This window comes from Haliaeetus albicilla, chromosome 5 (genome assembly GCF_947461875.1).
Source record: "Haliaeetus albicilla chromosome 5, bHalAlb1.1, whole genome shotgun sequence".
NCBI classification, from domain to species: domain Eukaryota; kingdom Metazoa; phylum Chordata; class Aves; order Accipitriformes; family Accipitridae; genus Haliaeetus; species Haliaeetus albicilla.
In genome coordinates, this window is record NC_091487.1 from 34,512,972 (window position 1) to 34,539,363 (window position 26,392).

Below are 26,392 nucleotides of genomic sequence, written 5' to 3' on the forward strand. Positions count from 1 at the left end.
GTCTGTTAGTCAGAGCTGATAGGCATGACTGCTGTTTTCTAAGAGGCATATAGAGATCAGCATCACACAGTTCAAATAATAATTAGTGGGTGCACTGTCAGTGACTTGCTGTGAGAAGGTATAAACTCAAATACAGCAATTTACATTTTCTGTCTTCTGCAAGCCTGGCTAAGGCATATGTACATTCTGGAATGTAATTTCTAGGGAGTCCCAGGAGAAAGCTTGATGCTGTTATTAGCTAAAGAAACTTTACTATATGTGAGGAAGACCGTAGGAAAATGTCATATTTGACACTGATATTAAACTAAAGGCAATTTCACATAGTGAAGGAGAAGTATTTCATCTTCTCTTTGAATAAGAATGGTAAGTCATCCCTGTACTAAATTCCTTCCCCCATTTGCTTGTATTCTAAATGTTGTTAGTCCTGTGCTTCTGCTTTTTTGAAAGAATAAATAAAAGCAAGTTTCCCATAAGTAATTTTAAAATAGTAACCACGCTTTCTGGAAGCCTAAATTAATGATTAAATGTGTCGTTAATTAATACATTACGTCTGATCTTGAGACTTCAGTTTATAACTAACAGTCATAGTAAAATTATCATAGAGTCCTGTAGATTAAAAAAGGTATTTATTTCAGATAAATGCAAACAGAAACAATGCAAAGGATTGTATATCAGTCACAAACATAGCCAATGTGTTCTTAGGGTTTTTTAAGAAGAGTGTTCTGTTCAAATTCATTTGCAGTTGACTATAAGGGTGAAGAATCATGTGAGCAAAGGCTGAATCAGAACATCAGAATGATATACATTTTTTTCTGTTCACCTGTTTAAAATGGTTTGACATGTTACTGTGAAGACTGTTTAAGTAATAATTGTTGTCTGATTGTAGGTGGTAGGGGAAGAGGGAGTTATGCTGTGGGTTTAAGGATATCTGTTCTATAACAAGATCAATATTCACCAATTGCAAATTGTTTAAAAAGTTGTATTGGTGAGTTGAAAACCAGTGGTATAACAACTTGACTTGGAGGAAACCTTGGGAGTTGCATTTGTCAAGTGGCTAGGAAAACTGTTCATGCATACCCAGTATCCAAAGCTTCATTGGCAGCCCAAACATAAAGAACTGAAAGGTCATTCTTCTTCTTGCAGTATGATGGTTTGTTGACATATTTTGACACACTGGTACAATGCTGAAAGGTTTTGACCTTACTGCAACACTGAGGGACTTAGCTATCTAATGCTTGTAGATTTTCACACATGCTGGATTTTGCTCTGCTCCTTTTTCTCTTCCTTCTGGCTCTACTTGAATTAGTAAATTAATCTTAAACAAAAATGGATGTAGATAGAAGAGAGAGTTTATGATTATTTTTGCCACTTAGGACTCACATAGATAAGTTTCTTCAAAAATAATTCACTTCTTAAAAATTTGCTGTGCCAACTTGCTAACCTTAGTAGCACTGAGTAAGTTATGTGTGTTTATAGGCAAGAAGAGAATCAAAAGTAGTGAAGAGTGCCATTTCCTGCTAGCTTACTGATTCAGTAGTTTACTTTGTGAAGATGATAAAATTCCGTGTTCTCCTGCGAGACAGATATATGTGTACACTCACACACACACACATACACACATATATAGGTATACCTCTGCACTTCACAAATGTTCTAGATATATTTAGCTTATTTCCAACAGCATTTGGGATGAAGTATTGTTGTCTTTATTTAATGATACATGTACAGTATAAAAATCAACATGTAGTTTATGAAAAATTTTTTTTTTTTTTTACTTTAGCTCAAAGGAAATGTTTTTAGATTTTACCAGTCATCCCCTCTTTAACAACATGATTGAATAACAGAGCATGAAGACATTTTCCATTGAGACCATGGCTCATGCCTAGCATTGCTATAACGTTAATTGTTTGGCTGAGCATTGTAGGTTGTTTTATTTTGTATCAAAACTAATTTTTGTCAAAGCGAAGAAAGAACAGACCATACTGTATTCATATTAGCATTTACATTTGGATGATTGATAGTAATTAAGTATATATTTTCATGCATTGTTCTCCTTGGATATTGTATTTAATATGGACATGAAATTGGGATTTTCATTATAATTTAATTATATTATTTAAGCCTCTTTCACTACTAGATTGTTACATTCTCAACTAAAAAAGTAGTAAATTAAACACTACATAGCATTGTTTAAATTATTTTTTCCTTATATTTTTCTATACTGTCTTAAATATTATCATGTCACAGGAGACTCGTGTGCAGATAGAGCATTTTTAGCTTCCATCCACATTACTGCAAGGTTTCAGCTCCAATTTTCCTGGTATTTCTCATTCAGATTAGACAAGCATCTAAGTTTATGTACGATAAGAGCTGACAGCATAGATCCTGCTATGCTTGCCAAAGGCCTGGTTGCAGACACTCCACTATGTCAAAGAATGTCAACCCCCCACAGACCTTACCTTTCAGAATTCCTTGTACTTTTTAATTGACATTTACATCTGACATTTTCAATGTATTTCTTAGTGTTGAGTCTTTATCTACCTAGTAATAGTTAAAACCAAACCAAAGCAAAAAGAATCCCTTCCTGTAAACTATGATATCATATATTTTTTATTTAACAAGGTCAGGTTGCTGGGCTGAAACTCAAGAATGATCAACTCCCCCTTCCTTCATGTAATTCTATATTTGCTAGTCTAATCCATTTCAAATCACAGTTGAGAAGGGTAGTAGGAGTATAAAGTGAAATTTAACTCTTAGTACTAATGAGCAAAGCATAAGTATATTATTATTACTGTGCATCATGCACAGAAAGGATACACAGATTTCAGGGAAGTTTTAAGAATACTAATAGAGATGTTCCTTTGAGTCAGGTACTTGAATATTGAAAGTGGTACCTTCATACATATGTTCATGTGACATATACATGTAAACAGCATAATATTGCAAATGAAGTGAAGCTAGCAAGTATGTAATTTAGCTGCATGTTGCAGTGTGTTGTGCTTCCTTGCATTCAGAAATCTTAAGTTTTCATTTGGTTTAAAATACTAAAAGCCTAATAAATTAGTGTGAGCATAATTATCCATCTATTAGAAGTTAGAATGAAGGACTGCGGTTGATCATGAATGTCACAAAGCAAAGAAGTAGAAGTAGCATTTTGTCACAAATAATGCTGCTTTTCTTCTAATTAGTTAATTTACATTTTACAAATTAAGGGCAAGATTCAGACAGAAGATAATCTAGTAGCATATCATAGCTTTACTGACCTGTATTTGTATGTGCCAAATTTAAGTTAATTAGAAATGTAGATGCTGTTTGTTTTATCTGTCAAAAAGCTCATCTTAAAAAAAAAAATCTAGACACACTTTTTCCCCCAACATTTATCATCTAAATAATAGTCTTGCCAAGATGGCAGCCTCATAATAAACTCTTTTCAGTGGAGTGATGGGTAATGAAGCTTGCTTGTGAAGGCAGCGAAAAATGTTGTCTAGCCAAATGTGTGAATATGATGGCTAGAGAATCAGTGGACTTTCTCAGTCATCAATCTTTTTAGTAGCCTCTTATACATCTGAATATTTTGATAGATGATCTAATAATTGAGTTATCTATCTTTCTAACTATCAGAGTTGCATAAAAATTATTCTCACATGCTATTGAATATTATATATATTGGGCATCCAGTAAATTTTTCAAAAGAGGTCCAAGAGGTGGAGGAATTTAGTTGTGTCTTAAGCAGCCTTTAATACATTAAATAATAAACTACTATATTTAGAATACAAAACTATTTGTACTAATACAGGAAAAAAGTAAATAATGTCAACAGCTGATTACAGATAGGACTCACAGTAAATAAAGCATGTAAAAACATGAGACTGGTGAGGTTAGTGCACAATCTAAGAGAAATTTGAGGTATAGAATCAGTAGACTCAGCAGTCCCTGGCTGGTTAATGGACAGCAGTCACATTTACACACAGTTGCACAAAATTCTTGTGTCTAGGAAATCTTGGCTTAGGCAAAAGGAAATACCGTGTCACTGTGGAGTCTCAAGTTACCGTTCAGCCTCTGTGAGAGCAGACTCTCTTGGTTAAAGATGAGACTGAAAAATATATATTGAAACTGCCCACATTTTGTTTATTTTGGGTGATTGTACAATGTGGATTTCTGTTTCCAGAGCACAAGAATCTGCTTTCCTTGGACACTAATCTTGCATTAAAGGAGGTACTCAGGTTATTTGGATAAGTTGCATTAAGCATGTCAGATGTGACTTACTGGCGCTTCTGAGTAGCAGAGCAAAATGATTGTTGGTGTTGGTGTATTCTTTTAAACACTATCCTTCAAACAGACATTATGTAATTCTTGATTTTGAATGCATTTCTGCTCAAAGGGTCAGGTAAAAATTATTTTAGCAATAATAAAAGTATTTTTCCATTAAGAATATTTTTAATTCAAATATCTTTTTCCCCCCTCAGTGTTACCAGTTTATGTTTAATTGCATACTTTTCTATAGATTATACAATGTTCCTTCTTGTAAATTCTTGACAACTGTATGGGGGGTACTCATGTTTTTTTAAAAACACAGTTATTCTGGATTACAGTATATTTTCATATTTTAGTACTTTATTTGTAGGTTTCATAACTACACCAAGGTATAAACAAGTATGTTTTATGAATAGTTCTCCAGTTAGCAAAGTGGCTTTTTTTTTCTCTGTTCAGAACTAGAGTGACCAGGGTACTTTCTTGAGGATATCAAAAACTTGTTCACTCGTTGCAGAATTTTAATGGAAAGGTATCAGAGAGATCTGCTTTATAGTTACTACCTGCTTAAAGGAGAAAGATGGATTTCACGGAGTTGGATGTTATCATCATTTGACAAGTACTTTGTGAAAGTATCATTTGGCCTCATTGGACCTTGCCACTGCATACAATTCTACAAATTAAACAAAGTTTTGGAGCGTTTGTGACTCTCATGCTTAGTAAGCAACGTTCTTGATGTTTGAGTTCTTGTTAAACATGCATAATTAGTTAGATACATTTTGGGTACACATAAAGCAAGACACTGAAATAAGATGACTTGACTTGAGTATCAAAAATATAAAAGCTTACAATAAAAATTTGGTTCTGAAGTTCCACACTTGTCTTGCAATATTGCATCCCACATAAACAGTCTACAGTTTTGTTTTCAGTAATGTTTACATTGATTTTATGCAATTTTAAATTACATGTGTAATTTCACATAAGCATAATTTAAATCTAGAACTAAGGCAGTAGGAAACAAATTACAAAAAAAAAGATTAAATGATTCTCTCTCATTACTTGGGGAGTTTAAATACAAGAAAGCTAAAATTGCTTCTGAATATATAAATTCATAAGCAATTAACTGGAATTGATCAAAGCCAATGTTTGATTTTCTTTACTATATGTGGCTTCTTCTGACCTTAAGTAAATTGGCAGTTATTCTAGTTAGTATTTGTAGCATGTCTACTTGAGAACATACCAAGCTCCTGTGCATACACAGTGTGTTATACTAACTTATGTATATATTTGTGTGTATAATTTTAGAATGTTTATATCTTAATTTAGGAAAGAGATCTTCATTTCCCTCAAATCAAAATAGCAAGCATCTGTGTTCCTTCTGGTTTGTCATTTGATTAGCATGCTCTCATCCATCACTAGTCTTTGATATGAACATCAAGAAATCATGTCCTTTTGTTTTAAATGATAAATATGCCTTTGTCGTGAATACTTACAGACATTCCGAAATTTACATCTGAATCGTCAAAATGTAACTGCACAGCTTCTCTGATGTGTGACATTATTAGTGAAATAAAGAACTTTTTAATTTTTCATGGATAGGCCTTAAATATTGACATTACAAGGCTGGTTTAGCTGCGATTCTGAAAAAATTTGTCCTTCACTGTTTTTCCAAGATGCGTTGTTTATCAACAAGAGACAGTCAACTGCACGAGAGCCTCTGCAGACATTCCTATTTGCATGGTCCAAGCCTGTCTCTTCAGGTTTCATTATTTAGGTCTGATGTCTAGTTAGCTCTTATCAAAACTAATACCATCTGAAGTACCAGGCTTCCGGTAGTCACACAACCAACATGAAAATTTCTTCAGTCTGACTAATATTATTAAAGACAGTATCTCTTTAAACTTGAGCTTTGTTTCAGTGTCTAGATCAATTACATCTTGTAAATGCATTGCCGTGAATGTTTCACTCCTTGTTTCAATAGATGAAATACATCTCAATTAAATTACATTCTGCACATTTTCAATTTAAAACAATATTGAAAATGCAGGTGTGTAGACTAAAGCTTTACTACCATCCTTACTATGTTTTGATGCTACTAAGGCAGAAAGAACTACTGTATTGCTGGCTTCTCATTGTTGGAATAGTACAGTAAGGTAAAATGTTTTTGAAGACAGACACCTAGATGGGTTTTTATCAACTATTTTATCAGCTATTTGTAGCAAAAATTGAGTGTGTCATGCAAATATATAATTTAATTTTAGTTCCTACAGAAAGCAAGTGTTCCTTGAAATCTTTGGTTCACTTATGCATGATAAAACATTATTTCCTATATTTCTTTTCTGCTGTTGCATTTATTGTGTTCTGAGTTTTATCATGGCTAAATTCATTTCGTGTTCTAAGTGCTGTAATGCTGAAATTGAATATTTGAAATTTAAAATTTCAAGATACTGCAATTTATGATCTTTAAAATTTACAAAATAGTTCAGAGAGGAATTTAGCGAGGGATCCCACAAAATTATTTAAGGGCCCATAATCATGATCAGCTTATAATTCCAATATTTTGTAATATCATAGATATAATATACTGCAATATTCAGGGTTTTTTCAACTTTTTATTGTTCTTTACCTCAGAGACTTTGACCACAACATTTTTCATGTAATCGAGTTGATTTGATCCCAAGTTTGTTTAAATTATAAAGTCATGTAAAATTGATCACATTATTTATATCTCTTTATTTGGCATGTACTATTTACTTGATTTGAAAATAATGAAAAGTATGCATATTTCAGGCTCTCTGTAGAAGAATAATTTTGAAAGTATATTCTCACTTATTTGTTTCAAAAGACAAGTATCTTGGATCCTTTGCAGCACAGTGAGATTTTCTGGCATACAAAGGATGCACGTGAGTTTTTGAGACACTGAAGCTGTAACCCAACTTGAAGAAGACAATGATGGCAGTGAGCTTCTGTCCAGAGTTAATCAGCTGCAGAATTTGTAAACTGCGTATGTGTCAAAGTTGAAAATGTTAGCACTCTGATAGAAGCTTGAAAAGGTTAGACCTGATAAAAGCCATCAGCAGTTAAAGAAAGTGATTTATGGGAATGTAATGACACAAAATGCCTCATTTATCACTCATATATAGATAGGTTAAGGTTTCTGTGTCATACTTTAAAAACTTGACCACTTAGAATTGTCAAAATAGGTACTTAATTGCCCATCATACATTTCAGTTCAAATTTCCTCTGCTTGAATTTTGGTGATTTTACTGTTTTGCTTCTCATATGGTTCTTTTTAAAGTCATTCATATTTCATATTTATTTCATGTTTGTTTCAAATGGTATGCTCAGTGCTCTGTTAGAACTTTTATTAGGTAAAGCTGTTGATTTGAGTGCTATCCAAATCTTTTGTTGATTTACAATTTCATTCAGCCTAACTGTAAAGAAAATAACTGAAGGTTTCATTTTCTTTTGTTTTATACCACTAATTCTCATCAAGACTTTACAGCTTTCTAATTCAATGCTTACAATGCTCTCTAAACTGAAATATGATATTTAAGAGATCCATCAATTGGTTTCCAGTTCCAGTCACTTAAGTTACTGTTTATCTCCATACAAATTAAATTTAATCCAAAACTACCGGTACTGTTAAATGATCCTAAAACAAAATAAAAATGTTAGGAAAAATGCACAGTAGTGTGTTATCCTTTTACTGGTTTGGTTTGAGGATAACACCAAGCAAATCCCATAGATTTGAGACTGACTAGGTTTTTTTAACTGTCCACAGTTTCATCATAATGCTGAAAAAAAAGTAAATGCAAATTTGGGTAAATCCTCATTAGGAAATTATCTCTAAGAACAGATTTGTAAAATAAAGCAACTACTCTAGAGACATTGCATAAACACTAAAATACAGGTTCAGCTGCCGAAAGAAAAAGTGTGATAATGAAGTTTGTATGGATTGATTTTTCTTTAGCTACTTAACTTTTTTAAATTATTTCATCCTTGTATTTCTAGATTTTATACAGAAAAGCCTGAACAGAATAATTTTAAATTTTAATATCAAAAAAACTTACCTTTTTGTTAGCTTTCACAATTTATGGCCCCAGTTGTATAGCATTCTGTTTGTTCAGCGATGACCTTCCAGGTTCGATTTAAAAAGAAGTCAGAAGCATTTGTCATGTCTGCTCGATCTTGTCCAGCGGTACCTATTGTAATTATAAAGGACTAATAAGGTTGTTTATAATATAACAGTCTGACAACACTAAAAAATCTTCTGGAGAGCAACTTCTCTTTTTTTGTGTGTGTGTCTATCTTAAGGAAAAAAAAAATCTGTAATCTTCTTCATTATGTTGCACTGTGTCTTTTCCACATTTAGTTGAGAAAGCATAAAGAACTTACACCTCGAAAAACTTAACTTAGTTTTGAAATATAGGCTGTATAATTTGCTCATTAGTAATACCTTTTGGAAATACTCAGTAATAATGTGGCTATAGTACAGTTGCACCCTGTATTTAATTGGTGTATATAGAACTGATGATGATGTACTTAGAAACATTGAATTCCTTTCACACAGTAAAAAAACCCAAAACACTTATTAACATGTCTGTTGCAAAAATGTGTGATACATTAATATAATGAGCTCTGTTTCTTAAAAAAAAAATAATCCAAATTAAGAAAATCTTGTTGTTTATTCTATTATAAGCATTATTAAAGTACTGCTGTAAGTAGGTGTTATTATAGTGGCATTTTACATTATTTGCCAGGTTTTTTACAATTGACTTATGATCATTTTTCCCTTCATATGTCTTTGTCTAGCTTCCTCTCTTCTCTTTCCTCCCCCATTTCAGCATCATCCAGCAATACCACTTTTTTATAGGCATGTATATAAGGTAAACAAAAACATACTAAAACCAATGGAATTTGAATGTTTGACAGAAATGTTTACTGCTCTTGTAGGGTATGTAACAACACTGTAGTATTGTCAGGCTACCATACATCATTTAAATACCCTTAGACAGCAAAAGCGAAATCTTGACAATTTGGTAATCTCATCATGTGATTTCAAAAAGGCTTTTTTTTTCATATCTACAATTGAGACAAATTTATGTTGTATGTATTTATGGTTGTTAAACTCAAAATTGTCTCATTTCATTAATTTTTAACATTGTGCTCTCTTAATGACTATGAAGAAATGTATTAAAATGCCTTAATTATGGGGCTAGAAGAAGAGAAAGCACAAGTCTTTTTAGCATATGATCTTTCAATTGTTCACTAAAGGATAAAGAGGGCATTCAAGCGTGGTTTAGATAACTGTCAGCAATAATAAAATGCAAGGTAGTTTGTAGAGCCTTTAAAGACCTTTCGGGGAAATAGATTTAATTAAAAAACAATAAAATGGACTCTTCATTTCAAAGAAATCCAAAATGTTATAAAATTTCAGGATGTTACTGTATTAAGAGTAATATATGTTTCCAAGGATGAGGAAAAATAGCTGTGAAAATATTCTGCAGTCCACACAGCAGTGATAGCTTTATTTTGTATGTGTAGATGTATGTCCTTTAGCTTTTAACACACAGACTATGGATGGCATATTAGAGCATATTTCAGATTTTCTTAACTGAGTGATTTTACCTGTTTGGGGTTTTTTAGTTTGTTATGCTTTTAACAAGGGCTTGGGGTTTTTTGTAAAAAAAAAAAAAAAAACACAAAAAGGTGAACATTTAGCTTCTTAATGTAAAATTATGTTATCACAATTACCCACAGAACAATATAACTGACATATTGGCAGAAGTTCATGTGTGTATTTGGTAGAGTTAGCAGGCTCCTACTCATCATAGGTGTCCATGTTACATACTGTGAAAATACATTTCAAAGTATATTTCCAATTTCTGCTTTTTTCTTCTCATGTAATAAAAATTGCTTTTGCTAGTAATGTTTTTGATTGTGTGGTGTGTTGAAAGGTTTAGTTAAGCACTTGTTCTGCACTATTGAGTTATACCACTTCTGGCAAACTAGGAGCAACTTAAGTTGCATGTGATAAGCAGTGGTTTATAAACAGCATTGACTGCTGTCTTTTTAGACTAGTTTTGCTCCCTGGCTTAGCCTCGTGCTTTCCTGAGGAAGATTTTGTAAGTTCTTTTCTCTCACCCTGGTGCACACACATCAATTGCATTGACCAATTGGTTTGTTGTAGCCAAGTACCAGATGAATCTGCATGCAAGTTGTCTTTGTGTAGCAAGGTTTTTTACAGATAAATCAACTTCACCAAGGTGCAATTTCAGCAAATGCTAAAACTCTTAACAGTTTTGTAGTTGTAATTGCTGGCCCAAGTACATTATAAAACATGTTCATAGTGAAAATATGACTTCAATATTTAGGGTCTTGCTATATCCTCTGGTAGGTTAAGTTTGGATTGTTAATTCATATCAGTGTTCACTTTGTCACTGACTGATCATAGAAATGGAAAATCATCCCTGTTCTTGGAATTGGTGATTTTTCTTTTGAGAAAAATAAGGGTTTGTTTTCTTCTTGCACACATACCTTGAACTGGAGCACAAATGAATAGCACGGCCTCTGTATCATACACTGGGCAATGACCATGTGAGGAAGATAGTTAAGATACTGCTGAAAATGTAGACTGTTCTGCATAAAAATGCCTCACTATTTTCTTCATTGCTGGGCTTCCTGAGGCTTGAGGACTCAGAACTACCCAAACTACAACAGACACATGCACACATAGCTTTGGCAACCCTTCTGTATAAAGTGTGCGTGTTTTTGAGAAAGAAGTGCCTCACATCATGCTGTCGTCAAACTCCTTTCTGTTTTCAACTGGTTGTGTCACTGTCTTCCTACTCACCCCTCCTGGTGTGGTAGGGCTATTACGTGTGATAATGTTTCTGTAGAATATACTCTACAATCAGATATTCTCCAATCTGCAGCTGATGGCTCCTCCAGAATTGTTAGTTCTGATCACTTCTTGTAAGTTCAATAGAAGCTTAAGTCAAATGTTGAGTCTGCTTGCTTCCCTTTCTACTAGTTATTTGTTTTCTGCTCACTGGGAAGTTTTGTGTAGTTGGGTTTTTATGACTTTTTTGCCATGTGTCATACCAGAGATGACTGGTTTTCAGTAGTACTTCTGTAAACTTTTGTAAGCACACTAAGCTCTCACTGAGTAAAAATTACTACCCTACTGTATGTTAATTTTGGCACAGTAATTTTTACTTTTTTATGTGTAATGAAGTTATTTTCAAAATGTTTTTTCTTTTGTTAAAAATCACATTCCTAGATCTAAAGATCTCTCTTTACTGATGATAATCCTTTATTAAAAACAGTAGACATTTTGTATTACTGCTTCAAAATGCAACATTCAGGAGAGAAATGTGCATTATCAGAGGGCTGAAAGCTTACTCTTCTTGTAGGGCAGACTCTAGCTCCTTACATGTTTGCCCAATAGTTAGCACATCTAGCCTCAGTACAATTTGAGGGTTTCATGATGCAAATAATAAGATGACCAAGATAGAATAATGGTCTTCATTTATACTGTTATGCGTTATGATTCTTAGTAACTGGTTCTCATGCATTTGCCTCTGGACAATGGACAGGGAAAGCTATACTGGCTATAAATTTAGCTTTGAATCTCTGTTCCATCATTGAACTCTTTCGTACTCCCAAGCAAATTACTTGTTGCTTCTATATTTAAAATTCACTACCTGCAAAAGCCTGATTTTGCATCAGAATATTGCAAGGTCAAACTTAAAATTGATAAGGTGTTTTCTTAAAAGTCAGGGTAAAAGACGCTACAGATACAGATGGATGAATATGCTCTGTTACGAAAAATTGCTATTCTTGTAGCAAAAGTGTAAACCTAAGCACAGATCTTCTCATAACTTTCATTTTCTTATCACCATTTATAGTGTGTCAAGGATGAGAAAAAGAATCCAGGAGTACTGTCTGTGCTTTGGCATAAAACGTTATGAAAACAACATAAAGTTCCAGATGTTTTTTGCCTTGTGTTAAGGAGATAAAGGATAGGACTCTAGGAAAAATACAAATCATGTCAAACTACTACTCAAATCATGCTTCTCTGCAAAATGTCCAGGCGAACAAGTTCAGAGAGAACAGTCTGTGTTCTCACTGTTATGGAAAGACTTTCCCAGTTGTAAAAGCACACAATGCTGTCTTTTGTGTCCTATGCTTTTCTGGCCCTTCTTTGTAAAATCATCATGTGGACCTCTGAAAATTAATACCCTTGCTTGTAGATTTTTATTTTTTTTTACTTAATTGCGACAAGACCAATAGGATGTAATAGCACTAAGACCCTTTGCCTGCTCAGCCTCTGTCCTCTCCCTGGCTTGAACAGACCACAAAATTAGGGTGGATCTATGGAATTGGCATGGTGGGAGAATCCCCTTCATGTGCAAATCTCAGGGAAACATCTGCATCATAACATAGATCTTACCTCAGAAAATATATATGTGTATATGAGTGTACATATGTATGTCTGAAGTACATAAATGTAACTAAAATATGAAATTTAAACATAATACTGTAATGTTATTATAGTCCTTTTTGTGCATATCAGTAAAATAATAGTTTAAAATTGTGCCTTACTGTTGATATAAATATTTCTTATATCTCTACTATAATACTCTCTCCCTAGTTTTGCTATGATACAAATGAGTGAATGTGTCTGAACTGAAACTAGTAGAAAAATTAACTTTTTTAACAATGGAATATATTAAGATTCTTTAGTTAATTGCAGATAGGATGAAAAAAGCTGTTAACATGATGGGATATTGTTTTACCTATGGAGAAATAGACTGTGCTGCATAAGTCTTTTCTATGACATGAGGGAATTTGTGTAGAACGTTCCTTTCAGTAGCTCAAACTGTATGTTTTAGAGTATTAATTACCTAGTCAGATTTTATTAGAGCCCATTGAGTTTTGCATAATTAAAATTGTAGCAACAGCTAAATGGTATGAGATGTGGAATGCTGAATCTTTGCTTTGCCAAATGTTCTTCTCCAGGGTTTCAAAGAAGGAGAGGAGAAGTGGGAGAAATGTAGAAGTCAAGTCTGACACTTAAAAAAAATAAATCTGATGTAGATGTGTATTTACCTTTGTATAAAATATAAAAATTAAGCATAATAGATTTTTCTGCTATGTTCTTATGCAGCAGCAATAATATTATGTGTAGAGTTTCTGAAGCAGTTATTCATTTTAAAATGCAAAGCTGTAGAATTGCAGTAATGGAAAACAGTGGACTGGTTTCTCTACACCTGCAAGTTAAACGTTTCAGATATAGTGTGAGAAGAGTTATTTATTGTCTAAATGCTATCAAATGCATATAATATTGTCTAAATGCTATCAAATGAATATAACTGAAAAAAGTTATCATTGCATTTTATATCTTGTGGCTGTCGCGGGCATATACAGTTAATACACGTTAGCATCTTTTACATAGAATTGGTCTATCTAGCAGAGGTCTAGTTCTGGTTGAAGTCAGTGGAAAAACTTGCGCTGTCCTCAGTGCAAGAATAAAGAAGCCATAAGTACTGGGTTTGACCTGTGTAATGATTTGGTCCTTTAGACTGAGTGAATACATAGAGCATAAGATCCACGATTGTACTGAGAGAGACAGTAACTTGCAGCAAATTCAGTGAAGGGCAGCAAAGATGATGAAGGGATTGAAATATCTTTCATAGGAGGAGGCACTGAGAGAGCTCCGACAGTTCAGCCTGGAGACAAGCAGGATCGGGGGGATCTTGCCAATGTACATATAAATACCTGCTGGGAGGGAGTAAAAAGTATGAAGCCAGGCTCTTCCCAGTGGTGCCCAGTGAGGGGACAATGAACACAAACTGAAATACAGGAAAATCTGTTGAAACATAAGAAAAAGCTTTTTTATTGTGAGAGCTGTCAAACCCTGGAGCAGGCTGTCCAGAGAGGTTGTGAAGTCTCCATCCTTGGAGATACTCAAAACCCAACTGGACAAAGCCCTGAGCAACTGTCTGTAGTTCACCCTGCTTTGAGCAGGACTAGCCAATCTCTAGAGGTCCCTTTTTACCTCAACTGTTCAGTGTATCTGTGTGGTTTTATTTATCATTATTTTTATCTGTATTACTTTTTTTTTTAGAAGTCACAGAGGAAACAATGTTGAATTAAGTGGGAGAAAAGGAAATCTGAAGAGCTTTAGTCAGTAGACTGTGGTTCTATTACATTTAATGTCAGATTTCCTAGATTAGGAAATCCTTTTTTAAGTTTCCAGGGTGAGAGAGAAAATTCGGCTGAAGAAAATGAGGAAAAAAATTATCTACCTGTTAGTGTTCTTCTCAAAACTAGTGATAAATGCTAAGCATCAATATAATATCAAAAACTAAATTAATAACTTAAACAGTAAGAAAATTATGAAGGAATAATGGAAGGAAAGTAGTAAGAGGGAGGTTTTATAAATCCTGTTGGTCTGGAGTTTGGGGATCAGCTCACAGAAGAGTACACAAATGTAGACTTACAAAGTTAGCAGTAACTGCCGACAGATCCTAATATGTTAAAGGTTGTAATCTTTTGAAAGAAGTTGGTTGGCTTTCCTGTTGGCCCTCCTATCAACTTTAACCTCCAACCTTCTCCGGCATGTATCACTACAAATAAAACTGCTGAGGTTTGACAAGAGGATATAAAGTCACTAGGCCATCGCACAGAGATCTCTACATGATTTTCTTTAACCTTAAGCTTAAATGAACACTGCTTTAAGTCAGGGTTTTTAATAAGAAGTCATAAACACTCACTCATATCACTTTAGTTTTAATAATTACTGTTTTAACAGAGAAGAGAAGAAATATACATAGTAAATTATGTTTGACAACTGGAATTTGGTGGTTTTGTTATTGGTTGTCTTTGACCATTACATGAATTGCTGTTCTTCATTTTAATGTATACTTCTTCATGCAAGCTGCATATGATACTGATATAAACATGGCATTTGTGTACAGTGTTATAAATGAATTTTTAGCTCTTGATTAAGGCAAACCAGATGATGAAAATAACTTAGGTGTTTGTGTTTACCAATGTCAGAATAATAATCTTTAAATCTATAGTGACCTGTGATGATTTTGGGTTTTCTTTCTCTATAATTTTTTATGTGACTTTATACAATACCTTTTAATAATCTAGGAACTATGCAGGCCATACTTACTAAAAGTTTTTCTTTGCTATTCCACTCCTGAAAGCTGCCTGTGTAGTGTTTCCATTTTGCCAGGGAGTGGCCAACCACAGTATTAACTCTTGTGGAGTCCCTATTCTTAAGAGCAACCAATCTCTGAACATAGGCTGCACCTTACTGAAACTGTATTACAATCCTAAAATTATATTTCTTTCCCATTCAAAACCATACCAGTTTAAAATTAGGTTTTCTGTTTTGCAGCCTGTTATTTCCATAGCAAATTTTGTGGTGATGTATAATAATTCTGTTCATGGTTTTTGTTGCTTAGATTGTCATTGTTTACACTCACCCATATGTTTTTTCAGAGTGATTACTTTATGGGCTGTATAAGCAATCTCTTCTTTCCTTCCTTTCCATGCCCAAATTCCATTCCTTGTATGAACCATTCATATGTTTATCTCCTGACAGACCGTACTTTTTGTCAAAGTCCACTTTCAATGATTAGAGAAGTACCACTCTATTTGATGATGTATGTAGATCTTCCATTCTTAGTTATACTTCCTATCGCTTCTTAGGCTTTTTTCACAAACGTAACTACCAGATACTGGGGAGCATGGTTTTTTTCTGTTTTCCTAAATACTTTGCAGTACGCTAGTTAGGTCTCAACAGGCCACGCATCTTGCCTTTCTGCTGATTCCACTTTGCTAAAACATTTTATTTGGTTTTCATTTATCTTTAATTTATTAAATATAAGCTTATTACATAAACGCTTACTGTTGTAGATGCAACACACTATTGTCTGAAATTTGGGCCTGTGTTTTTCATCTGTGCTTGGACTGTATCTAAGTGATCCATAGAAAGTAGTTAAGGAAAACAAGCCGTTTGTATGTCAGTTTATATTCATTATATATGCTGGAAAACTGCTAGGCATTTACAAGTTGTAAGAGAGAAATACTGATCTACACACTTATCCTGCTGGAATGCATAGCAGACTTCACTTAGATTTCTGGTGCTACCTGTACTCTGGGAAACAGTGGATGTTGCTGTTTGTCAGTCTGTACAGTGTGTAGATTTTGGAAGTTAGTTATTCCTGGAAGATTAAGGGCTGATTGAAGGGGGATAAGGGGAAGCTTTTAAAAAGCTAAATGCAGTTTAGTTCTTTCTTTCTCCCAGCAGGACCTTAGACTGCATGATTTAATATCATATCAAGAGGAGTTTAATTTAGCTGAAAATGTGTTCTGAGAGAATTTGGTCACACCATGCCTTTCACCCTGTGAGAATCTGTACATCCCTGATTTTGAGTATAAAGAGAGTACTAATCTTCAGGTGATACTACGTCTATTTTCCTCTGTAAGTGAGAACAATCAGCGTGATGTCAGTCTGTTCCTCGATTCCCCTTAGCATTTAACCCCCACCATCTTCAAAAAGTAGGCAGGAAGCTAACTAGAAAGGTACAGGTGACTTCTACCTGAGGAGACAGGTACGATGAGTTAGATCATTGGTTAAAATATTAATACATTAAAGCAAAAACTCTTGACTTCTAAGTTTCTTTCCTCTTTGAGTCCACCTATATTACGTTCTGAAGACTGTAATATAGTGCATCAGCAAACCCAGAGTATAAAAAAATAGCTTTCATGTGTAAAAGTTTTAGCTGGTGCTAGCAGAGATTTCTGGCACTTTTTATGTAAACAGTACCAGCTATCACATTGCTTATCAAAGCGCATAGGAAAATGGTTTCTGCTTCTGAAAGTTACAGGATGGTCACAACAGACAAGGGCACCGACATCTGTCATGGCGCTATGAGAGGATTACCCATTGCATTAAGCTGTTACACTCAGTCGCTGGAAACTGCTGTCTGGACACTTTCAGTGTAAGAATGTATTTGTGGTGGAAAAATTACTATAATCTCAACATACTCAGTTAAGACTTCGGTATCATCCTCAAGTAATAATGTATGTAGAAGTGGCAGAACTGAAATATGAGTATAAAGTTATTAATTGAGGGGGATTAAGATAGCATGTGATATCCATAGGAGATGTTCAGAGAGCTTTGTAATGGGTACAATAGCAATGATTAGAAGAAGGAATGCTGATCCCTTCATGCATGAAATAGTTTATCCCACTATGGAGCCCAGGAAACTAATAAAGCTTCTGGGGACCAAAGCCATAGAAGCTTATTTTGACCAGATTAAGACATTTTCTAGAAATGCTTGACTTTTTTTTCTGTTTTTCATGACTTAGGGAATGGGGAAATGAGCAGTTACATCAGAAAAGGCAAACAGTAAAAAGAATTATTTTAGAGTTACTCTTATCACAGTAGATCAATGATTATCCATGCCTTTTAAAAAAATGGAAATTCTCACCATGTTTAAAAATATGAAAATAGTTAAATTTACTTTTTTTCATTTTTTACAATGAATTTTAGTGACTCAGAAATGCCAGTGATTTGGGAAATGTGAGCATAAATTAATCTGATACTGATTAGCAACCTGGAAATAGATCAGCAGAATGTAAAGCAGCTATTGCACATATGTCTTAATAATATCTGTAAATGTTTCTACATGAAACACACACATGAGGATTACAAAGATTCTTGTTTTTCAATATGTTTATACCATTTCAATATATTCTTTTCTAGAAATGCTGTTCTATATTTCTCTATCAAAAGAGCTTTTAAGAAAAGTAAATGCCATAAATATAACTTGGGATAGTAAACAATATATAAACACTTCCACATTTTTTTATGTATACTATGCATTTTTTCTTTCAAGCCATAGTTACCAAAAATTCACTGTGTAAATCTCATTATATGTTGTTTGTTTCAGAATGAAAAAAATATAATGCACTGTATAATTTAAAACGTCAACAGTGAGTTGCTGATATTTTCCATTGGATGTGAATACCAAGTTGATGTTCAAACAGTTTTTAATAAGGAGATAGTATTTGTTTTAACCTATCAATATATAATTCCTCAATATTAGTGCCACATAATTGCTTTATCCCAGAAGAATGTGAAATCTGCTGACAAACTGAAAGGTCGAAAGCAAACTTTAGTGGGAGCTAAAGGTCCCAATTTCAGTTCCATGTCCTAAAATTAGTAAAGAAAATGAACTCTTCAGTGTTAATAAAGAAGTTTGAGAAGAAATTGGAACAGGAATCAACTTTATTGCTTTCCCTGCTTTATATTACAATTCTAAGGAAATCTCTATCTGCTGAAATTTAATATGGTCCAGTATTCATTATCTAAGTTTTCATAGGATTTAACTGAACTTCATCCCACCTAATGAGTCATTTTGTGAGATAAGTTGATGTCGTATCTGCTGTTTTCATGGAAAAAAATGCAGGCAACAATCCTGATACCTTTTGCAGATGTACCCATCTTTTTACCTAGGGCAAACTTGCACCACACAAAGACTGAATTTCAGGCTTTCAACATAAATGTTTCCAAGGATTTTTAAGTAGAATTAAATAGAGGTACAAACATGTTATCAACGTGTAGCAGTGAATAACTGTATTAAATCATATATTAAAAACATGCAAGCATTGTTTTGGCTTAAATTATTTTATGCAAATAATTATCACATATTGGCATTTATTTACCAATAAATAATTAAATTTTCATTGTCTCCTTAATTCAAAAGTAGAAAGCCTCTTGCAGCCTGTGGGCCAAGGGATAAAAGCACAGATACAGGCAAAAAAAACCCGAAACATAATTGTCCTCACACATTCATAGTTTTCACGTCTCACACCTTTTTTTTTCCCCCCCTATGGTTAATGGCAGAAGGAGTAATTTAACTGAGTTTTTAATGCTCTTTTTGAGGTAAAGAAGCTCCACCTTCAAATATTATCCTTAGTGCTAGGTAATCCAGTTTCTTAAAGAGCAAGTCTGCAGAGAAAGAAATAGAAATAATTATGAAGAGAAAAAAACCTTTATAACATGATAAAAAAAAATCCTTTCCCTACTGTTGTTTAACAATGACTTTTGAAATACAGCACTTCTAATTTAGCATTACATGATATATAATTAAACTACGAAACTTGCTGTGATTGTGTTATTGACTCTCAACGTTTACAAAAAACATGAGGAGCATTTAAACATAATTTTATACCTATTTATGATAACAAAAAAGATTGTTTGCTCTTAGACAAGATGAGATATAAATACTTATAAGATGTAAAAGACTTTTCAAAGAAATGTCTAATTGCCTTGAATTAAAAAGATATTGAAAAGATATGTGGGAGATTGTATTTTGGGCTTTTTGTTTTGTTATGTTTTTGTTGTTGTTGTTTTTGAAGCAGAACATTACTATCCAGAATGAAAGACAAAATTTGGAACAGTTCATTTGGTATTTTATATCATTGTTCTTCTTCAGTTTGATGATATAGTCATTTTTATTACGTGAATATGCTTTTTAAAAATACATTATGTCTTTCCTCTAAGCAATATGAATTATGAGTAAAATCTCAACCTTGCTTTTATATTTCATGTTTGGAGATGTTCTGTTAGTGTATGAAGTGGCTTTGGAATGCACTATTTCCCTGCTTTATTACACATCATCTTAGTTAGCGTTTACTACATGTATTGAAACTACACCTAGAAAGCCTAATAATGTGCTAGAAATTGCTGTAGAACAGAACAAGAGATACTTTATACTACAGAGTTTAATGTTCAAGTATAATACAAGAGTCAACAAATGTTTACAGTGCAGTGCAGAGAGGCAATAAGATAATATTGGTCAGCATAATATGCACTGATCTGAGTGCATCAGCAGCCTGCTAAATTTTTCATGTGTTTTGACAGATGAGAAATTTAGAGGAAAATAACAAATTGCTTTTGTTAATGCTTTTTGAGAATTATTTCTAACCTTGAGAGGCAATTGGGGATAAAGGATAAAGGTGCTTTGCCAATTCAATGTGGGATTTGACAGTTTGCTAGTGAATGGAGAGGGATGATAGAACCATGAAAGGCATATACATCTTCCTCTGTAGCGGGTCTTCCACTTTCCAAGGACAAAGAAAGAAATTACATACTTAAATAGTCACACAATTTTTTTTGCAAAATTGTTTTGGATGGAGATGAGAAGAGCAGACTGCACTGATCAAGTTCATAGAAAGGTATTTTGCTGCAATACAGAGAAGAAATGAGCACTTTTAAGGGAATCTCATCTTTGTAGATGAAATGAGAAAGTAGGAAATAAAGATACCCTGAAGAAAGAATTAGCCAGATTTGAACATGCCACATATGAGGAGCTCCAGAGAGAACTCCAAATGGAGACTGATGTGAGGGCTGTAGGTGCTTTTAATGGATGAGATGATCATATTGACCATAATGATTAAGAAAGAAGGGTGAGAAGAATAAAGACTGAAAAGCTCCGTTTATCTATGATGGTAATTATCTAGTAATGAAATACATAGAATAAGTTGTCAGGGTACAGGCGTTGTCATTGGTTTGAACTTTTGTGAGACAGACCTAGGGTAAAGTGGATCTCATCTGTCATCCCATGTTACTGACTTGTGCACCATGAAAGGGGGAGGACCCAAGTGTGACTTTGAGAGATCCATTATGATTCTAGGTCCATATGTCCTTGTTGGACCTTTACCAGAAGTGAAGTTTCCACTGTTTCTGGTTTCTGAATACAGACCACATGCTCATAATGAGTTAGCTCCTGGAGGGCCTGGGACCCGCATCCCAAATGGGGTGCTTCAGCAGAGAGAGACACATCTTCAAGCACTCTTGTGACGTTCTCAAGTTCATAGTGCAAGATTTTACTCGTAAATGCAAGGCAAATCTGCATTTAAGAAGACCTTTTGCAATGCACTGAATCAGTAAGGTAGATACACTCACTGAGGTTGCACGTAAAGTTTCTAAATAAGATTCTCCTACATAAGATTTAGAGAGGCTAAGCTCAAAGCCCGTGGGAATTCCCATGAAAAGCTGTAGAATAGTTCTGGAAAATCCTCTGTAAGACATGCAAGTCTAAAATAAAACCCTGAGATCCCAAGTATCTAGCAGTGGGAAACCCACTTTCTGACTGAAGACTTTCAGAAGCAGTAGGCTCCCATTTGTGCTTGTGGAATCCAGACTAAAGCAGTGTGTCAAGTCCAGTGGAGGTTTGCATGTGCTTCTGCTTCCGTTACAGTTGATACTGGCTTTTTTAATTGAAGTCATAGAAGTTTGGTGGTTCGGATGTATGGAAAACCCAGTCAGGCAACAGTTGCCAAAAATAACTGAACGGCATACCTTTGTTAATGAGATAGTTTAATGTGGTTGGTTGTTAATTTGGAGCAACTCTTCTGTTGCATATCCAAACTATGACTGAGATACCATCCTGAACTGCAGCCTGTTGATTGGTAAATTTATGAGCCTGGAGGCTTATGCTAGGCATAGGAAATGCAAGAGTTGCAAGAGAAATGTTCTACCAAAACCATACTGACTATTGCCAGAATTGGAAGGTAATTGTCTTCTATGAGAGATCTGGTCTGCAGGTAACAAGTCTTTGTGTTTACCATCCTACATTACAAGTATTGGTTTTGTTCTTTTCCCCACCCCCACAACGGTAGTATTAGAAGATTGTATTATTTACATTGATAGGGGAACACTAATCTCCCATTTGAGAGGGTTCTTGTTTTTATTCAAGTGGTTTTGATCTAGATCATGCTACTGTTTAACTCAGGCCTGAAGACAGAGTGAGGTTCTGCAGTATTTCAGAGAATAGCTAAGAAAACAATCACTTTGAGATTAAATGAGATAAATCTGATTTCAGAAACTCATGGAACCTTCAAAAATAAAAAGACAGCAAAGGCAGTACAAGCAGCTTTATGTTACATTTCTGCTATTACTCCTACTACTTGATCCCCTTGGTTTTCTGCATTCATAACAAAGACTGCCCAAGCTTAAGACTCATGGACTTCATGAATGTGCACTTCTGCATATGGAAACAATTTTTCGGGGACCACAGTGCGTTCATCTGAGTTATGATGCTTTACAGGTCAATAGTTGGTATATGATGTTACAGGACAATGCAAATTCCATTGACCTCATCAAATTCTGTATAAGAACATGTCAGGCATAATCTCAGAGAGAGTTAGTAACAGGTTTTCATTGTTGCTACAGGAGAAGATGCATAATGCCTTTGTTTGTCCTTCCTAGCACAGTCAGGTTTATACAGTTTCTTGGTTCTTTTTGTTCTTTGATAGAATTTGTTAACTCATCATGACACAAACGTCTTGATATTATAAACTCTATGGGTTTAATATTGCTGCTTCTTGACCAAGAAGTTCTATTAACTTGTTCTCAGGTCAAGAAGATACTTAAAATGTTTTTAAAAATGGAAAGGACTTGTTGGCTCTGCCATGTAGACTGATCACTGCAACTTTTCTCTTGGATTTTTTAGAACTATTTCCAGCTTTTAAATAGGTATATATCCTTAATGTACTTCAGAGCTTCAATTCTTAAATTTCTTTTTCTAAATATGTACAATGGGGAAAAAAATTACCACTTTTTAAGATGGAAAAAATGACTTCTGATTTTATGACAAGCTTCAGCTGGACATGACTTCTACTCTGAAAAGTTCATGCTGTTAATACAATGGAAGAGCAAAATAACCTGCAAAAATGCTTACAGGTCAGCATTCTTAAATACAAACTCAGAACATAAGATATTATATTGTGCAAGTAATGAAAATGAAATAAGGACACAATTGGGGAAAGAAGAGAAGGTAGAGGAAAAGGAAAGTATTGGGGTGGTGAATATATGCATTTTTGTTTCTATAGTCAACATGAATTTAAACCAGTCCTATTACAAAACTTGGAGTGAGTATGTGTGTGATGTGAAAGCAAGTCAGTCTCTTTACATTCAATGTAATTGACTCCTGTGATCTGTGTATACTGGAATCTGCTATTTTATGTGTATTAATCTCTGCAGAAGAGGAAAAAACTGAGATTTTTTTCAGCAGTTACCTTTCTCTTCATGCTTTGAGGTGATGCTTTCCAAAGTCCAAGTTTAAAACTTTTTTTGTTCAAAGTTTAAGAACAGTATTACTGTTAGTATTTCATTTGAATATGGAAGGAACAAGAAACACAGTTTTCACATGAAAAACAACTACTCTTAGCAGAACAAAGACACACGTAACTTTTACTTGCCCTGCAGCCTGTGCAGGGTGTCTGGGGTAGAACAATAAATAGTATGGAAAATGACAATTCTCTAGATGAAATCATTGCTTTGCTAGAGACAATGAGTAGTTAGCCACTAACTGCGTTAGGCTGTGGTTTCACCTCCTTGTGTCAGTGCCTCCTAATGTAATCTTCCCTCTTTAGTGACAGCTTGTTTGCCAGGCTTGCCTTCAGAAGTACATAATGTTGTTCCTTAGAGATGGCTAGGAGTCTAGTAATTGAAAAGTTCACAAGAAACCTTTTAACGCAAAATTCTAAAAGTATCATAGGTGCTAGTAATGTATGTGCATACTCTGGGATTGGCTGTTAGTCATGGTCAGAGCTTCATATCGCAAATCAAATTCAACCTGATGATCTTGTGTTGCATACGCATATTCTAAACTTTGTTTTAAAAGTTTTAAAAGAATTGTTTTGTTGGAGATACACTGTCTTGTAAACCAACTGACAAAATGTGGTTTCATAAATCCAAATGTCAGTGACACTGAAACTGAAGGAACTGTCAAAACCTGAAGGAAATTTATTTCAGTCACTTCTGCAAACTATGAACACTCAAATATGAAGTGCCCATGCATTGTTTTGTTTGTCCTTTGCAAAAGACTGGAAGTTTAATGCAAAAAATTGCATCATCAAATTTTAAATTTGAAATATTAATTTCATGGATTGTATGTATAACTCAAAGGTTACTATGGTAACATTAAGTCATGCATTTTTCAGATACTTTAAGTAATAGTTATGTAATGAACAGACTTGACTAATTATCAAAGTACTGTATGCAAAGTGGGTAAATTAATGTTACGACACACTTCTACTGTTTCTTGCACATTACATCACTCTCTTAGACACTTGGCTCCTCTCAAAAGCTTCTGAAGTTATTTGTTCTGGATTTCATTTTTACTTGGTGAAGATACAGTGTCCCTATTGTCATCATCTTTATTATATTGCCTAGTGGATGCAGCTCTTGGGTATGCATGTTTTAATGTATCTAGAGATTTTTAAAGTGTAGAGGAGGTGGATGTCTAATTATGAAGATGCAGAACGAACAGAATCAATTATGGAATAGGAAGCTGTAAGAAACGATGAGCTCTATTTTTGTCTCTTCCAGGGTGCAACTGTTGCAGATTTAGGTAGAAGAGGGCGGTTTCTTCTTAAGACATGTGAATACTCCATGTGCAATTTTTAACCTGAAAAGCTAAACTGATTTTCTGTTTTAAAATCTGAAGTTACAGGAGATACAACTTCAAAGTGAATCAGAGCTATGTTTATCCCTCTTATATGTCAGAGTTTAAGTGCAATGTTTTATGTATACAGTCATCATGACAGTTAAAAAGGCTATAAAGAAAAGCAATTATATAATTGCTTTAAAGAATTAAGTAGCACGGATAAAGGCTTTTAGAAACTACAGAGCAGTTTTAATAATTATATCACCTGAAGTCAAGCTGCAAAATTATGTCCTAATTATTTGCAATGAGTAATTATCTATAAAGTTATAAGCTTTGAAATATTTTATGAGAGAGTGGGGGAATTCTTTGATTATTTTTTTTTCCCCACACACTCTAAAACAACACCCCATCATTTTCTATTTTAGCAGTTTCCACAACTTAAACATTAAATTCTTATTGTTGCTTTCTGTTATATTAGTAGTGTGTGTTTTGCAATTCTAATCTTCACGTTTTTCTTTCTTTATCACCGAAGTAGGCCTTTTGAAGCCAGGGAATTTTTCATAGCAATATTGACAGTGTTCGCATTTGCATGATGACAGCCAAGGAATGGAGCAGTAATTTTTGAAATTGCAGAAGTATTTAGAACACTGATAAAAGCTGAAATATATTTTTGATGGATTGAAGTTAAGCATACATGATTTTTCCTGCTGTCAAAAGGCTCTGAATTTAGTGAATATTTGCCTGCTGTGAGAATGCAAGATTAACATCACAACCATCACCCGGGCACCCAAACCCTGCAATTTAATAGCTTTTTAGGTTCTTTCCTTTTTCTAAACAGCAATTAATCTCATTTTAGTACAATTTTCTCGTTTCTGAAGTCGCTCATTGAATCGCTGTTTTGTTCATATTTGGCTTCAGCTCCTCTGCATAGTCATTAAAGTCCCAATTAATGTCACCTTTAGCTGAAGAGTACTCATTTTTATTGAGAAAATGACAGTTGCTGCCATGAGTAGTGCAGTGTAATATACATTAATTGCCCTGTAACACTGGTAATTACGAGTTTTTCAAGCCTCTCAGTAAACTGTCATGCCTAGACAAGACTGTGCTAAAATAGATTACTCATTAGGGAGACCTGTCCTGTTTTCTGGTGGGTTCTTAGTGTTGGTTTAAAAAAAATCTTGAGTTTGAACAAATAGTTGCCAAAAGCAATTTCCTACAACAACATGTCTGTGTTCAGTTTTCCAGCCATCACTTAAGCCTGCGGTCAGCAAACAGACAGGGTGCTGTGGACTCTAGAGATGTCAAGATTTCAATGTTTATTTAGGTGGATCACAAGAATAAGCTTAGCAATTCGTAATTCAGTGCTTCATATGGATGTTATTAAAGCTACCTTTTTCAGTGTTGTGTTTATAACAGGTCTACCTGACATTTTAGAAGAGCAGTCAACATTATCAGTATTTTATGCTCCAAAAGACTTTAACACAGTATTACAGACTGTCCAGCGAGTTGGAATTACTAATTCCGTTCTCAAATAATTCTTATGTAGGAACAGCAGGGATTATGTTGTAGATTATGTGGAATAATTATCAGATCTTTCAGGAGCTGTATGGCATTGCAAAGTGTTTTGGTTTTTTTTTTTTTAATTAGAAAAA

At 34.2% G+C, this 26,392-nt stretch overlaps 1 protein-coding gene across 5 annotated transcripts in view; it reads left to right on the top strand.

Moving 5' to 3' along the window:
* Positions 1–26,392, top strand: part of CDIN1 (CDAN1 interacting nuclease 1) — a 134,131-nt gene that overhangs the window by 71,887 nt on the left and 35,852 nt on the right. The window lies entirely within an intron of this gene.